Genomic DNA, 17,012 nt, shown 5'->3' on the forward strand with positions numbered 1-17,012 from the left:
GGGGGGGGGGCGGGGGCGGGCTGAGGTTCATAACAAGTAATTCCCAGAGCACCCATGAGCTCTGGGGTCCTCAGGGGAGGTGTGAGCCCATGCTCAGCCTCCGTTTCTTCCAAGGCGAAGCAAAGAAACCCTGTCTTCTTTACTTGGTGGTCTGTTTTCAAGGAACTTGAAGAATTTAATATCTCTGAGGCTGCTGTTAATGTCACCGAGATTGGTCATTACAGCGTGTGAGCCTGGGAATGCAACCAGGTTAAATAGGAAACCCTGGTGCAGTGGGCACAGTGAAAGAGGTGGCCTGCTGCTGTGTCCACTAAGTTGAGCAGGAGTCAGATCAGTGACAAGGGTGATTCTCAGCAATGTTTATGGTAAGCCAGTCCAAAAGAGCAGATGCAGCTCTGTCTGTGGGGACACAGGCTGAGATCAGCACATCTCTTCCTGGGGGAATGTCACCCACTGACAGATATTGGGAGACACCAGTGGGACCTTCTTGAAAGTCCTGATGCTAGTTGAGAAGAGGGCCTCTGGTTATGGCACTGTGACATGCCATGGATTTTCACACTGGCATCTGGCTCGTCTTGTGTAGAGAAATGCATTGTTTGACTAAGGACAAAATCCTTAGAGGCCTAAAATCAAGCAGTGCGGCCTTTGACACGTCTGTTCGGCTGATCCAAGTCATACTGCTGCTGCGTTTGAATCTGCAAGCTTTAATAAGCAGGCGCCTAGTGCATTTCTTGGCCTTAGAGCAGGGAAGTAGATACATCTAGGAAAGATTGGCCAGAGAGCTCCCTGTGGTATGGGAGTTTACATGCGGTGTCAGAGAGCATCTGTGGGTATAATGGTGTCTATGAGCTTTGTACCTTTGCAAGCTTTCTTAGCAGCCCTGCTAATTGCTTTGATTTGTAAAGTGAGAGGCTCAGTAAAGCACCTAGCAGGAGAAAAAACGTAGATGAAAAACAGACCTTGATGAAGTGTCTCATTAACTAAAAAGGCAGCAATTTCTGGCATTAACCGACCCCCATGCACACCCTCCCCCCCCACATATGTAAGGCTGGTTATAATGTCTTGGCAAATACGCAATAAACAGACGATCAGAGCACACCTTGGAGCAGATTCAGGTTTGTGCTGCTTGTGCTTTATAGAGGCGTAATTCCACTGACACCAAGCTCGGCCAGTGCATTAGGGGATCAAGGCTCTGGCTCTTCTCCCCTGCCTCTCTGAACGTTGTGCCTTTTTCTTCCCATGTGCTGAGCTCACAGTGAAGAAAATAGAAATAGGATCAACTTGAACTAGTGCAAAAAAAGTAGCCCTTTGGAAGGGTAGCAGAGCTCAAGGCACAGGATCAATCATCATGCAGGCGACGAGCATTGCTACATAAATCTTTGCTTCTGACTTAACTTCAGTCATTTGGTTATTCAACCTGATCAAAACCAACCTGTTTGAGCTTTGCAGTGGCAAGGGTGGCTGGAGCTGACACCTAATGAAAGCCACTGGGACTCTCTTTGGTTTTGCTAACAGAAAGGAAAACGGAACAGCCACATATCATCCATCTGAAAAAGACTGTAATTACCACTCCCAGAAATTATTTCTTATTTAATGAAATGTCTCTTTAGGCTGAACAAAGGAATTTTGAGAGAGGAGAGCACTGAAGGGTGGGACGGAGAACACAGGCAAGAACACAGTTCAATTACAGGGAATAAAATCCTCTTGACATTATGACGCAGTTTGTGGGACATCTTACTAGAAACCTTGCCAGGCCAGAGCAACGTGTGCTTTTTTATACAGATATTCTGTATCTATTTATACTGACCCTACCCGCTGTGAACCACTATCTATAGTTCGCCAAGAGGCATGACGGACATGCAGCTCATTCCTGCATGCAAGTTTCGAAAGGCATCTGCTTTCTTTTCTACCAGCAAAATGCCAGATAAATTGTCGAAGCAGGGATGCTGCCAAGTCTGGGAACACCCTCCTGCATCGTAAGGGAAAATGTCTGTGGATGAGTCTCTCTGGCAGTGGGGAGGAAGGTGGAAGTAGGGAGCAGTCAGTCCTTTGGGGGATGTCTTCCTTCCCCTGGCACCCTGTGCCTGCAGGGATGGGGTGCTGTTAGCCCAAGAGGAGACATCCCAGGGGTCAGATGGAGGCAAGAAAGGCCTCCCTTCCTTTTGGCAGTGGCTGCAGAATGTGGGCACAAACCACAGGGTGATACAGTAGGTGGTACCCATGGTAAGGGCCACTGGCCTTGGTGCATGACAGAGGTTTATTGGCCCCCATCATGGTGGGGGAGAAGCTTTATCCAACTTGAAGTGAAGCTCATAGTCTCTCAGGTCCCCTGGCTGTACTGAGAATGAAGCCTTTTGGTTATTCTCCAAGCACTTGAAAGTCTGTGACCCGTTTGGCACTGGGTAAACTGTGAGCACCACATGGCCCAGCCATTTAATGATGGACTGGGATGGCTTGTGAGGAAGTGAGGACTCTGCCAGGTCAGCTACTGCATCCCTGGGACTTCATCTCCCATAGCATCACCTGGCTGTACAGATACAGACTTGCCAGTCTCTGCAGGTGGTGTCCTGTGAAGCTGTACAATTGGCTTTGGCACAATCTTTAAGGGCATGCACAGCTTTAGGGGAAGTGGGACAGTCAGCTGAGCTCTTCTTTAAACACTTGGTCATAGTTTATCTCAGTTGAACAGGATGGTTATTAATTTTAGACCAATGCCCCAAAGCAGGAGGACGGTATTTTTAGTAGTTTAAATAATATTTTTCTACTGATTGCCTTTTGAGAAACAAGGCAAATGCTGTGATTTTCCTTCCAGGGACAGACTTACTGGATTTAAAAAAAAAAAATCTTCTCTTTTTTTCCTTTTTCTTTTTCTTTCTTTGCTTTTTTAAAAAAATGTATTGTTTTTATTTAAGTTCCTCTTTTGGAAAACAGTGCTGCTGGTATATCTTTTTATTGCTTGGATTAAATGAATACTATGCACTGTAAAATACAGTAAAGTCAGGCCATGTAGGAAATAACAGTGGATTTAACCTCTAGCACTGCTGTAAAAGCAGCCTTAGTAAAATCTGGGGTAAATAATGCAGCTGTGGAAATTACCTTTCTCCACTTTATGCTGGTGGAAAAAATAATCTCCTGTAATTAAGTAAGACCCTTAGTCTTTGGTGTTAAATTTCACAGGCGGGTTGAGGGACAGAACATGCGATCATTCTAAACGCCTAATGAAAGGGGCTTATGATCCATACAGGCTGCAAAAACAAGAACTCATAATTTCTGAGTCTGCTTGTGGCAGAGACCGTCAGATCAGGTCATATCCATCTGAGTGAGGAAGGAGCAAGAAAAGGGACAAATCTGGAAGCCAATTACAACCCACAGTAAGAGAGCAGAGACCAAGTCCTGGTGACCTACAGCCAGGCACAACTGCATGCATGCCACATCCTTTGAGGAGGTGAATGCTGTAGAAATGTGGTGTTTGGTGGAGACAGAACATCTGCTGGTGTTCCTGAAGGACCAGGTGGCTCCTCGAGCACTCCCTTTCCGGTTGGCTTTGTCTTCACAGAGCCTTGGCTTCAGTTTGGGCTCCACATCTCATTGAAGTAGGACAATTTGGTGGCCCTAGAGCTTGGGGCAGTATTCTGTGGTGCTTTGGTGATTGTTGCTAATACTGAAAGGTGGCTTGTGACGAAAGAGTGACACTGTGCTAAAATCTGACAGTCAAGACGCAAGAGCCTGTTAGAGCTATCACAGCAGAAATGGCAGCTCTGGGCCCATGTCATCAAAGCTCATGAATGTAGGCAGGAAAAACGGCAGCCCGTTGGAATACCATATACTTAATGAGGTTCAGGAAACTTCTGAAATTTATGGTTAAAACTGCAAATGCTAAACTGCCACTACCCTCAGGCCAATTTGAGAAGCTCTTTGCTCTTAGGATTGTTGCATGCTGGCAATCACCCTAACATAATTAAGTAGTTTATTCTATCATGTTTTGATAAATTCCAACCTTCGCCCGCTGGCTTACCCTGTGAAGGCTTGGTCCATATGCTGTCTAATGTTTGTGGTATACAGGGATTTGTTTCTGCTGTTCATTAATTCTTTCAGATTAAATGTACTTGGGAAGGAAAAATATTGATGGAAAAATAAATAGCAACTTTCTCACAGAGGGCTGCAGTGCGTTCTGCCTTGAATCCTGATTCACACTAAGCCAAGTTTTTCTAGTCTTGTGAAATCATAGGTTTTCCTGCTACAAATTGATAAAACATACCTGTTTGCATTTTAAAACTGATATCCAGGTGCAGCACATTGCTGTGAAAAAAGCATAACATGACCTCAGCAGGATTCAGCTTTGGTTTTGGTAATGTCTCTTTGGCATTTGTTAGCCAAAGCAAATGCAGATAACATGCTGGAATCATTAAAGTATTCAGTCTTTGCCTTAGCTAATGTTTTGACTCTGCAAAGTAGGTATAACTTGCATTTGATTCTCAGTCAAAAACAGTTTCTAGCAGCAATTCTGGCTAGAAGAGTGCCAAAAATGAATGGGAACTGACTATCACATTGCTTACAGGCTGCAGAGTTAGAGGGAGCCAGGCCTTGGGGTGCAGTCCTGGAGATGACCAAGGGGGATATTTACTCAACTGTAATTAACTTAATCAGCCACTGGGTATCAGTATTGTCTCACATCAATATATTAAAAAGGGTATTTTTATGGAGCTGAACAACTTGGCTGTTAAAGAGGCATTGCTGAGGATGAAAGCCAGACCTACTTCACACGTGTGAGTGTGATGGTCAAAGGGTGAATCGCCTTCAGCTTTTAGATACCTCTAAAATAAACCTGCCTACTGAAGCACTGCTCCACAAAGCCTTGTGTCTATGCAACTAAAGGAGGGGTGAGTGACAGCACAGGAATGGGGTGCAGGGCAGGATATTTGCCAGCAACCTTGCCACCCAGGGAAATGCTCTGCTAATGCTCCTGTCCAACTGTGGACCTTGGAAAGCTGGGCATGCTGCAGGTTAGGATGAGCTCTACCTCTCAGGAAAAGAGCCGTGAAGTGTTTATGTACATGAACTCTGTAATTGGTGTCAGATGGGATTTGGAGACAACAAGCCAAGGCATGGCCTGTGCCAGGGGTGCGAGGGAGCATGCCTGTTTACATAGGCACCGCACAATATTGCAATGACCTTAGTGCTACCTCCTGGCATGAGCGGATGGGGGAAGAGAGAGATGTGACCATTTACCCAGCTGAATTCCTTTCATGTGGTGCCACCCTTCTTGTCTGCCTGCCAAAACAGGTGGTCGGGTTTGCGTTTAATGGGGTGCTCCAACTAGGATGCACGAAAGGCAAAAGGTGCTACCCAGTTGCTACTTGGGACCGCCCTGTTTGCAGGTTTAGCCCTCAGTCCACTATGGGGTGGGCTTAGAGGCCACCAGCTTGCTGTGAGATGGATGCATGAGGCAAGAGCTGCTGCCCCGCATAGGAGAAGCCGACCCAAGTGAGGTGTATTGGCAGAGCCCTGTGTGCAAGGGCAGTCCCACTGCCTGTGCTTCATCAGCAGGAGACGCTGGCAAAGGCTTGTGCAGGTTTTTCTCTTGGGCCTCTCGCCTTCTTCAGTAGGGATGGGACTCCAACACTGGTGGGATTTCTGTCTGAGTTTCCATTCAGTTTTGGCTCCAGGTAACAGTTGCTTCCCCTTCTGCTGCCTTGCAGGCTTGCTTCCCTTGCCAAAATGCTAATTTAGCCCTTCAGCTATGTTTAAAAATAAAAAAATCCTCCACTTCTCAGGGTAATAAAAGGCCAAAAGGAATATAAAAAGTTCACCAGACTGGTCAGTTCACTCCCCGCTGTGTCTTCCCGGGGCGTTGCAGCAAAAACACAGGCACAAAATCCAAAGCAAACAGCTTCCTCCTTGGTCTCCCCTGGAGCTGCTGGCTCCCAGCTGCAGCCCGCGCCGAGGGGCCCAGCTCCCTCCTCCACCCCCTGCTTCTCCACTCTGCCTTGGGCAGTGCCAGCATCTTTCCAGGCTGTAGTGGCATCTTCTGTACCCGACTTAGAGGCTGCTTTTCCGACACCCAAATCATTCCTGTTCTTGCTTTCTCCTGCCCTAAAATTTCCCCACCAACTTCTGGGCTGTTTGGGCACAGACCCAGCAAAGAGCTCCAGCAACAACGATTTTTCCCCTCTAGTCCCTTCTGGAGTGAGATAATATATCCACATCCTCCCCGCTGTTCCTGCCATTCCCAGGCTACCCTACAAAAAGACCCTGCTAGGCAGCAAGACTGAAGTCCTCTGCTTGACTTCATTTCTGGTTTAGTACGAGATGTGGCATCACTGGAAGCTGTAGAAGGATTTATTTAAAAATACAAACAGGATTATGACAATGCATTGGATTTCATAGAAGTTCTGTGAGGTTGGTAAAACCTGTAGGATCACAAGATTTGTATTTATTCCTTCTTAGTTAAGGTCTTATGTTGTAATACAGGAAACTCAGATAACTAGAGCAGAAAAAAGGTTATTTGAATGATTGAAAGTTTCAGTGTTTGTTGATCTAGAGTGAGGTTAAGGTCTCATTTCAAGCCCATCTAAGAAAAATAAGAAGTGCTCACCACACAACTTTCCTGTTCTGATTTCTTTCATTCTGTGTTGAGAATAGCTGGCAAGGGATAGAGGTCTCCCCTCCACATCGCTCTCTTTTTTGTTGTGCCTTATGAGAATAGGGAAAAACGCCTTCTACCATACTAGAAATGAAAGAACATCCTGAGCGATTATCCTGTATTCTGAGAAACCTCCCGGGAACATATCACTTAAGGCCTCTGAAATGTTAACCGAGAGCAGGTGAACTTTTGTAACCATAACTATCCCTGAAGTCACTGAGTTTCGAAAGGCAAAAGCACGAATGTTGAAAATGGCACAGCTCTGCTTGTGGTTTCCCAGTGCTGCATGCTGGGTCCGTGAGTGACTCCGGCTCTGCAAGACTTGGCAATGTGGCAGCCTATGGGAATATGCTGTTTGATGGCCTGTTTTGAAATATTTTAAGTGTACAGGACATTTTTGAGAGGTAGATTGCAGAAAAGCTTTTCTTCTTTTATTGCGATAATGTCTGTGGGCTTGTTTCTGGACTTCAGTACTGGTCGTGATCTTGAGTATGGGGGATGCTCTGCTTTAAATTGTGCTATGGATAGGGATTGGAGTTCCTGAATAGATCCTTTTCTTCCTCAGGTTTTTTTCATTTTTTGCTAAGTGCAGCTATCTCTCTCTTAAGAAGGTAAAGAGGTGCCACTTTGAAGCAGCCACAGAGAAAGAGAGGTCTTGTTTGGAATACTTGTGTTTGGGGCAGTGCCTGTTTAATTTTAGAGCTGTTCACTGTATGGAGAGAGATGTCATTTGTTTTCTTCCAAATTAAATGTCATTTCACAGAACTGATTAATCATTAAGAGATACAAACTATGCAGTGCTTGTATCAATGTGTAGCTTCAAAAGTCTGAGTCAGCAAAACACGGTACACAGACAGTGTCCCATTCCTGGGATTAACCCATGTCTCAGGTTTAAGCATATGCTGCAGTTCCTTGCTGTCAGCCTGCTATAGTCTGTAGGAATTTAGCAAAAGCCACTTTATTGAATCAGGACCAGGGAGGATCAAAAGCAGACCACCACACAGATGTCAAGGAGCGTGCCAGCTGGTGCTCAGTGTTTCGGCAGCATGAACCCAACAACACGATAGGAAGTAAAACTGGAATGGAATAGGATGCAGTGGGGACACGAAAACAAGAAAGGGAAAATGTGACTCCAACACTTGAGCAAACAGTGTGCAACTAAATTAAATAAAACCCTGACATAACATGCCCGGTGACCATTATTCTGCAAAGACCCATTTTTAAATGTAACTAATGTTGAGGCATTGAGCTCAACCATTTTTCACTGCAACACATGCCTTTTCTCCCTTAATGCTTATCCTGTTCGCATCAGTTTCGCTTTTTTTTTCATCAAATATCTTTTTTTCCTGAACAAGAAAGACCCTAATCATTTCAGGGTGCTTGCCACCTACTATCAGTGTTTTTTTGGGGGATAGCTCAGCAAAGCTTTAAAATGTCTGAACTGCATTAAAATGAATTGTTGGCATTCCAGCCCAAACCTCAGGAGGCAGGAATCTGCCATGAGAGCATGGAGGGAAGCACTGTTATAATAAAGCATACATGTAATGAGGTTTGATGTGCTTGAAATTCAAAGTCTGGTCCACATTACGAAACATTCACTGGTTTAACTAAATCAGTTTCAAATTGATCTAATTAAACTCCTAGACAGCCTCAGTGTAGACATCTTCATATTGGTTTTATCCATTCTTAAACCAGTTTAGCCAAGATGCGTTAGGAAAAAAATGTCCAGGAAATCCTCAGAGGGGGTTGCCATTTACAGGTCTGAGATAGGTTACCACTTCAGATTTGTTCTCGCATATCTTGCTTCTTTAGCTCTCATTTGGTCTTCTCTCTCTCTGGACTCTCGTTGACTTTGGACATCATTAACTGGCCCTGAATCAGAGCGCACTGCTCTATGGAGGAAAAGGAGTACAGCCATCCTAATAATGTAATGTACAATAAGCAGCAAACCAGGAGTACAAATGGCATGCTGTGAAACCCGTATAGATTTTGATCTCTTTTTATAAACATGGCACTTGGTGGACATTCAGTGTCCTGAGTTCAGGCACATGGTTCTGGTTTCCAAGCTGGGATTCAGGACCGAGTTGGATCCATGACAGATTTACAACACATGAAGAACGGCAGATCCATGAGCAGCACGGGACTGGTAAAATGTACATACAGAAGCAGTTGTCTTCTGTGCAGCTCTGCAAAGAATTTCGATATCTTACTGGTCCATCTAGGGAGATTGTGTGCTCTCCGAGTGAAGTGCAGCAGTTCATGTCTCAGTCCTGGGAGTTGACAGTGGCCTTCAGGGAGGCAGCCCTCCCACTTGGCATAATGCAGTGGCAGCCTTCAAATTGCCACTGTGTTGCAGGACTGTACCAAGGGATGCAACTGAAAGAATCCCTTCTAGTGGGAAAGAGAGGCTCAGTGTTGAGCTCGCTCGATTTTTCTTTGCAGGAGAAGGAGTGATGATGCCAATTCTGAACTCAAGCATGGACTTTGCAGAGGTTAATGTACCCCTGGAGATTGTGGAACAAAGCTGTCTGTCAAACAAAACTGTTTTTTGGGGCAGGGAGGTGGAGTGCATAAAAGTACATTATATTCTGTTGACCATTAATTGTATAAATAAAACACCACTAAGAATGTTTTTATATGCCACTCTGTTTTCTTATAAAATATAGGGATTCCTGAAGCTGTGTAGAAATTCCATAGTAAACACAAAATCTGGCAAATTATATCCATCCCGTGGAACATGGACAGATATTCGCAACTCTCTGTGGAGTAACAGTATTGTGTGAGCACAAGAGGCTGCAGATCTTTCCACAAATGGTGGGGACAGAACAACAGAATAGAAAATTCCTGCAACTCTGACCCCACGTGCCCTTCCTGGGAAAAGGAGCTGTCATTCCCAGGGGGCTAGGGAATCCCTCCTCCCTTTCTAAGACAGCACGGGTGATACTTTGTGAGGATTAGTGATTTGAACATGATGTTCTGGTCTTAAAACCCTTCCAGAGGGCAGGAGCGGTTGCAGTTGTTCCTGCATATTTAGTATGGAGAAATCAGTGCTCTGTTCACATTCATGGTTTCCAGTATTGCCTGGTGCCCAGCAACTAGGAGTCATCAATCTGGTTTTTGGAAAACTTTTAAGGCACATCTGAGTGATTCTGACAGCGGCTGCCTGCTTGTGGCTAATGAAAGGTTTTCACATTCCTTTCCATATGCTTTGAAATGCCAGAGGAAATGTCCCAGTGACTCAAATTATAGGTGTTACTTAGGAGTAACTGCTGCATTATTGTTGAACACCTGGAATTAGCAGCAGGCAGGCCGCATGCTGGAAAAAGAAGGAATTGGACACTCTTAGCTGCCCCTTCCTACTTCCAACAACAGGTCCTTAGGCAGCCCTGCCCCTGGGCTTTGTTCAGCTGAAATAGGTACAGAGGGGCTGGAAATGGTCATCAGTTGAACCTTGTCCCCTTGCCACCCTCTGCTCTTGTTCTGTCTCTGAAATCTTCCTGTTTCCTGCTAAAGCACAAGAGAATTTAGTTTCAGTGTCAAAGCATTCATTCCATGCAGTTAAGCCATGGATGGATTTGGATAGGTATCTTCACAGATATTACTGGATGTTCACAGAGGATAAAGCGTATCTGCGTTCCATGGAGAAAGACAGCTGGGGATGTTCTGCAGTCCCACTGATATTTACTTAATTTATTTAACATCTTGACAATAAAACCGTTGGAACTAGGTTTGCCGAAGATACTTCTTTGTCTTCCAGCTTATCATCTCCTCTCAACCTGTCTAAGAAAAGCATTCTTGGCATGGCAGAGGCAGCCCTTTATCCCACTGCTTTGCCTTTGAAGTTGGGTTCTCCAACACAATTGGTACATGTCCAGGAAAGAAAAAACAAGTCTAGTACTGCCAGTTGGCTGCACATTCATTGCGCAAAGCTGGTATTGAAGGAAAAACTTCCATTTCACAGAAGAAGTAGTGGGAGGACAGTATTGTTGTTTCTGTTTACATTACCTGATGCAACACGGAAGCTGCATTCAAGATGAAGGCCCAGGTGTGCTCCGTGCAAACTCATATTGGCAGCCAGCTCCTGCACTGACGGATTTAATACAACAAACAAGTCCATACCACAGTCAGAGTTCTGCATTTCTTACCACAAGGTGAGATCTACCATGAGCATACCCTGGCAGTGTTGGCTTCATCACAGAAACTACCTGCATCTTGTTTCTTGCCTTAGTCAACCTGCTGAAAAAAATCCCCTGACAGTGATAACATAGTTTGTACATGTCAACTTGCAAAGTACAGGTAGTTTGGAGCTGTTTGCTAATATTTATATACCTATAATTGCCTTATCTACATTGGTTTACTGTGGGTGAATTAACGTCTGGTAAAAATAGTGATTGAAATGGGACTTCAGAAGTACCAATGTGGTCATTTGGAAGCATAGGAAAGAGAAAGTACTAGTGAGCTGGGATCCAGAACCGCTTACCCTGGCGAGAGCTTTGAAACACGTCTCTGTGGTGCTAGTATTGATCCGTCTCAACCACCAGACATAACACTGGGTGAAATCCTACCAGAGACACCCGAGGAGAACTGTAGGCAGGAAAAAACAAGGGGAATGGCTGAAAAATGGAAATTAAAATAAAGCATGTCTTTCAAGTATAACCTAAAGAGTGATATAGGCCATCAGAGATATTGATGGCACTGGCGTAGCCTTGTCACTGCAAGGAAATTGTGGAGACTTAACTGGTACTGGTTTGACTGGTGTCCTGCTGCTCAGTGGGTGTGTTGAGGGAGAGGGACTGGGGCATATTCTCTCTCCGTTGGGTGGTGCAGGAAGGATCTTTTCTGTGTAAGTGCCTTATAATAAGCAAGGTCGCATCTACTGCTTGGAAACCACTCTTTAAGTGATCTAGTTAGACTGGTACAAATCTGTTTTCTAGATAAGGCTAAAAATTCCCAATATTCAGTTAGTACAATCTTAAACAGCCCCTCTGCATTTGGTCTAAGACAAATCTTGGGAAGGGCCTTTTCAGCCACAGGGCTCAAATACTAGCAAGATCAAATGGCATCTTTTTTGTAATGGTGGCAGCCTTTTTGTTCCTTCTCCTGATTTATGACAAGGATTCCTGTGGGCTTCCACAGTTTGATCCAGAAGAGTCTGAGGTAGTATGTAAGCCAGGACGTAGTTAAGCTTTGCTCAGTTCTTGACTGGAATTATCAGAGTTTTACTTAAGCTTTGTTTTCTAAATGTTATCTTTACTAACCACTATGACGAAGTGGTTCAGTTGCAATATTAAGAGGCTGTGAATCCTTGGTGTCCTAAAGCTACCACTGAAAATTTGTCTTTTGGGGCTTATGATAAAGTTCCTAGAGGTTTCTGGGATTTTTTTGGTCTTAATGGCCTTTTTTGTTTCCTCTCTGGCTTGAGTAGGAGGTTCCGAAGTAATTAACCTAGTAGTACCTTTATTAAGGTACATCTGCCATGTGAGATGTTATAGCTGTTGATATCATGCAAAGACACTATGTGAGTAAGTCACCTGAAGTACTATATATAAAACACAGGCCTTGAGGTCCTGTGTGCTGTCCTTATTGTTTAGGGAATGCTTTGTCTTAGTGATGAGCTGAATGTCAAGCTGGTCCTTCAATTGGTATAGCCGAGTTTGGAGGAACAACTTTTCTGCAAGCAAAAAGGACTGTGCCCATTCACATTAAGCTTGCAATATATACAAGTCTTTTTCCATGAGTATGAAAGTGAGCACTCAAAAAATAGGGAAAAACTTGCCAAAAGTAGTTACTTGGGTTTGCTGGCCATGGAAATCTGGAGCTAAGATGGACTCCAGCCTGCCAGAGATAGGAAGCTAGAAGGTGGGATACATTCACCCGTTGTGTTTCAGTCTTGGTTGTTGAGCTTGGCTGCTGAACTACTCCTTCCAGCTATGATTTGTCATCAGGCTCCTGAGAACAGGGAACCCAAACAGTGTTGTCCTCAAACATTTTGCAATCTCCTCATTGTCCATCTTGCAACCCACCCATCGGGAAGCCGATAACCCCTGCTGCTGAGGTTTATTCTCATATTCTGACGTGGAGGTCAGCTCCTATGGTGGTGGAGCCCTGTGAAAGCATCTGCACTGCTTTCAGGAGGAGGAGGGCTGGCTCTGTATGAGGAGTGTGCTGCCAGCATCTTGAGTTTCAACCTTTTTTGTTGCCTTGTTGCACCATTGCAGCTGTGCTCTATGGAGCTCTATGGATTTCTTTTGGAAATCAGAGATCCATGCTTGAGAGAAACAGGTCTGCCATGTGTCGTGTTATTTAGTGTGCCGAAGACTGAATGATAAAGGAAGTTCACAGGCATAGCAGTGTTGTGGTGCTTGAAAACCCATCTGGGATAAATGCTGCTTTGGATCTGTTGTGAATTCAGACTTCCAACCCAAAATGAAAAATAAGGCCTTGGGGAGAAGTGTCTGGGTGACATTTTGGATTGTGCTTATGAACTAGTGGGGGCAGAAAATCTGTTAAAGACCCGAGAGGCTTTAATAGCTTGGATGATGATTTACAGCTGTTTTATTCAGTGATTTATAGACTGCTCCTTATCACAGAGGCAGCATACAAATACTGAATTTAATAAAAGCACACAATTCTTGTTTCTTTCTCAGAAACTTATAGACGGAAAAGACATTCCACAGTAAACAGCAGTCTCTTCCCATCATCTAACCACCCCCTCACACAAAGATTTGAGACTACAGAGCACAGCCAGCACTGCCTGGGCATATCTCTTCCCATATAATTTCCATAATACAGCCCTTTCCTCTGACTGCAATGCAGACTCCCTAAATATACAGCCTGTTACCATAATGCTACATTCCCGCTCCCCCTGTCTGTGATAGGCACCTCAAAATAACATACAAAGACTTAGCTCTCAAGAGTCCCAAAAGAAAGGATCGGCGTTTTTTCTGGCAGTGGGTGCTCCAGATCTTCGTGCACGCTCCAACTGGCTGGAGCAGACCAAGATGGGGTCATCCTCATGTGGGCTCCAAGAGTGCTGAGGAACTGATGTCTAACCAGGGCTGCCCGGGTGTTGTACTGATTCAGAGTCCATATCCCAAACAGTTAGCAATTGCCTCAACAAACTTATAAATGGGTGAGGAAAGTGAGCTCTAGATCAGAGGAAGGACATAGCTGAGGTCACCCTGACCTCATGCTCTGCCTGCTAGGCCATGCTGCTTCCTCACAGCTGACCAAAACCCTCCTTAGAAACGTTCCTCCCTAGCCTGGGAACCATAAGAGAAAATCTGAAGTCTCCCAGTTGTGGTGACTGATGCTACCTCCAAGCACGAGCTTGGTTTCTCTGTGGAGGTCCCTCACCGTATTTTCACTGCTGTTGGTGATTAGCTCAAGCACAAGTCGCGCAGGAATCAGCACCATCTGCTAATAGAAAAAAATCGCATTTCCACGTGGTACCTCTCTGCTGGGAAGCTTAAAACAGTGCGTAAACAGGAATTAAGCTTGGATCATCACAGTGTAATGAGTCATTTTTATTAACCCTGTTTTCAGACTAATATATTTAGCTTCAGAGATGTTAGATGACTTCTCCAAACAAAACCATGAGAGGGCCAGGAAGAGACCCCTAAGATGCTGGTGCTCCCATCCCTGCTAGAAGGTGTCGCTGCCTTGGCCCCTGCTCCTGCTGTGATACAATAGCTGTGCTGGGCTAGCCAAGAGGAGATGGGGGGGGTAATGCTATTCCTTTCCTAAATATCATTGTTGCTAAGTATTTCCCAAGTGCTCTAATCTTTCCAGCTATATTATGATTCTTTGATTTCTCCTCCTGTCCTCAGTAATTGTTTTTTTGCAAGTAGAAATAGCCTGAGGTGGAACTGGAAAGCAAAGAAGATCACACTGAATAAATCCATCTTCACAGTTCTTTTTTTGTATACGCCTTTATATCAGTTAGGTTCAAAGAAAGTATCTCCTTACTCTGCCTGGACTGTTTAGCATTTTTTATTAACAAAGTCCTCTTTTAGGCTGTAGCCCATTGAGGTTCATTAATCAACAATTGCCATGAAGTGAAAAATTCTCAAACTTCCAAAAATCTTTTTCTTGGAGTGAGTTAATACTAACAATGAAGTTTTCCTTGGCTAACTGTCCCCTGCTTTGATGTGTCTGGGTGAGAAACTAAAAGCCACAAAGGTGTTATAAACTGGGCACCGATCACAAATTTAGACAGGCTGGTATGTGCTTTTAACCAATAAATATATATAGTATTGCGAGAATTAGTGTTTGTTTTGTGTGAGAGAGAATTTTTGGCATTTCAGTGATTTTCTTATCAGTTTTTCATTAGTTGAACTATTTTTTTTTTTTAGGAGAACAGCAAGTTGCCCTCAGTGTCCTGAAAATGGCTCTGAAACTGGTCACCCAAACCGCATTCCTAGAGTAACATTAGTTTACGTTATTTCTGGCAGGAGCAATAATACAGCTCTTCTTAATTTTGGGAGCAGGCTGTTATTCAAACATATGCCTCTGCAGTTTTGAAAGCTTTTGAGTACCTCTGGAAGCCCTGGCGCGGTGAGCTGTATTGGCAACCAGCAGACGTGACCCTGTTCAAAGGTCCATTCCTGGGGCCAGACCTGGCAGCAGAATCTGCTGCTGCCCTTCAAATGGATGCAGAGCTGACGTGCAGGGCTTTTTCACTGTTATTACTTAGAGTAGGTAATTTTTTATAAAAACACAGGCAGAGAAAAAGCTTGGGGATTACTTTTGAGAGTGTAAAGTCCCTAAACCTGCTCGAGGTTGCCTCCCCAAATAAAGCCTTGCCCCTGAGGCCAGTAAAATAACTAGGAAGACTCCCATGGCTTTCTATGGGCCAGTTAATGGGGACAAAGGACCGAATAGCTCCTGAGAGCAGTCAAGCTGCTTAAGTGCTGTTTCAGGCCAGCCAGATCCACGCTCTGAAGGTCAGGAGGAGGCAGAGCATTCCACAAAACCAAGACTGCAGAAGTATGAGCACTGCCCCTCCAGTGCCTACAAACCACAGACTCCAGCAGTCCTCTGCCCTCCAGCTGAAGAGAGTGAGAAGTTTTGTACTTCACCAACATGTTCCTCAGCTTTGCCTTGACTGCTGGTATTGTTCTGATGGTGTGAAGTTATTGCTTGCGTCATCTTTGTGCGGCAATATTGTTATTTTTTAACCTACTATAAAAAGCGAGCAGAAATAAGAGGCGCTGCTCTCTCCTGCATAAATAAGATGTAGTGTTTACCATTGATAATAGTTACCAGGATACTTCTTCCTCCAGTGAGTCTGAAATAGATAAAATCATCCATCTTTGTTTCTGTTTTTCTGTGTGTCTATTTTTGTTGCTTGCATTTCAAATTACTGTATTTTTCTAACAGTTAAAGACTGTGTTTTGCACGCATAGCACATTCTATAAAACCCTTGGAAAAAAAATTGGCAGTGTGAATTCTCTCTCTAGTGGGGTTGGAAGGATTTTAAAGTCTCATGAAGGAAAGACCATGCCAGCTTCCTGCATACAAATTCTGAAATAAGTAGTGGTGATCAAATAGCTAATGTGCAAGTTTCATATGCACAGACACAGAGGGAGTACCAGCTGTCGGAGAAAAGCAACGCTTATGAACAAGCGCTTGTTTCTTATCTCGCATCAGCTCATATTCAAACAGAGTAAATATTTCACTGCAGTAACAGAGGTCTAAAACTTGTAGGGTTACATGGGTGAGGTCCATACGTTCAGCATACGGTAGGGAGGTGGGTAGGGTGCATTGGTGGGATGCAGGTTCTCTCTCCAGCTCTGCTGATTCTTTATTGCATGGAGGTGGGTGAATCTCCATGGGCCTGGTGGTATCCCCTTGGGCGTCCATAGGAATCTATTGGGGAAACATAAGTAGCTTGTTCCTTTCAGTGTTATGTGCCTTGTTAGGGCCAGTTCGGGGGAAAACAAGATAAAGTGAATGGGAGTGCCACCGACACGTCCCATCACTTGAAAACTTACTGCTGAGATATAAGTAGCAGTTGGTTAGTGATTAGTACTGATTTAATAATTTCAATTCAGTAATATTTAAAATAGATCTAATAGAAAATAGATGGGAATTCTTCCATAGCTGGCAGGGTTGCTCCACCATTGTCCTTATTTTTATATAATTTTAATGAGGCTGTTTTTCCACCCAGTTTCCACTCTGTTAGTTTGCTTTCCCTGAAGAGAGTAAACAACTCTACACACGAAGGTGATCTGAGTTGCACTGTTAATAATTTGGGGCTTGAATAAGTGAGAATTGCTGTTTACAAAGAAAAAAAAAATAGATAAATATAAAAATCAGAAGCTCTGTTTGGCTTTGCAAACAAAAGTAGCCCAAAAATAAACAGGCC

Source organism: Haliaeetus leucocephalus, unplaced genomic scaffold (genome assembly GCF_000737465.1).
Source record: "Haliaeetus leucocephalus isolate CR32 unplaced genomic scaffold, Haliaeetus_leucocephalus-4.0 Scaffold339, whole genome shotgun sequence".
Classification (NCBI taxonomy): Eukaryota; Metazoa; Chordata; class Aves; order Accipitriformes; family Accipitridae; genus Haliaeetus; species Haliaeetus leucocephalus.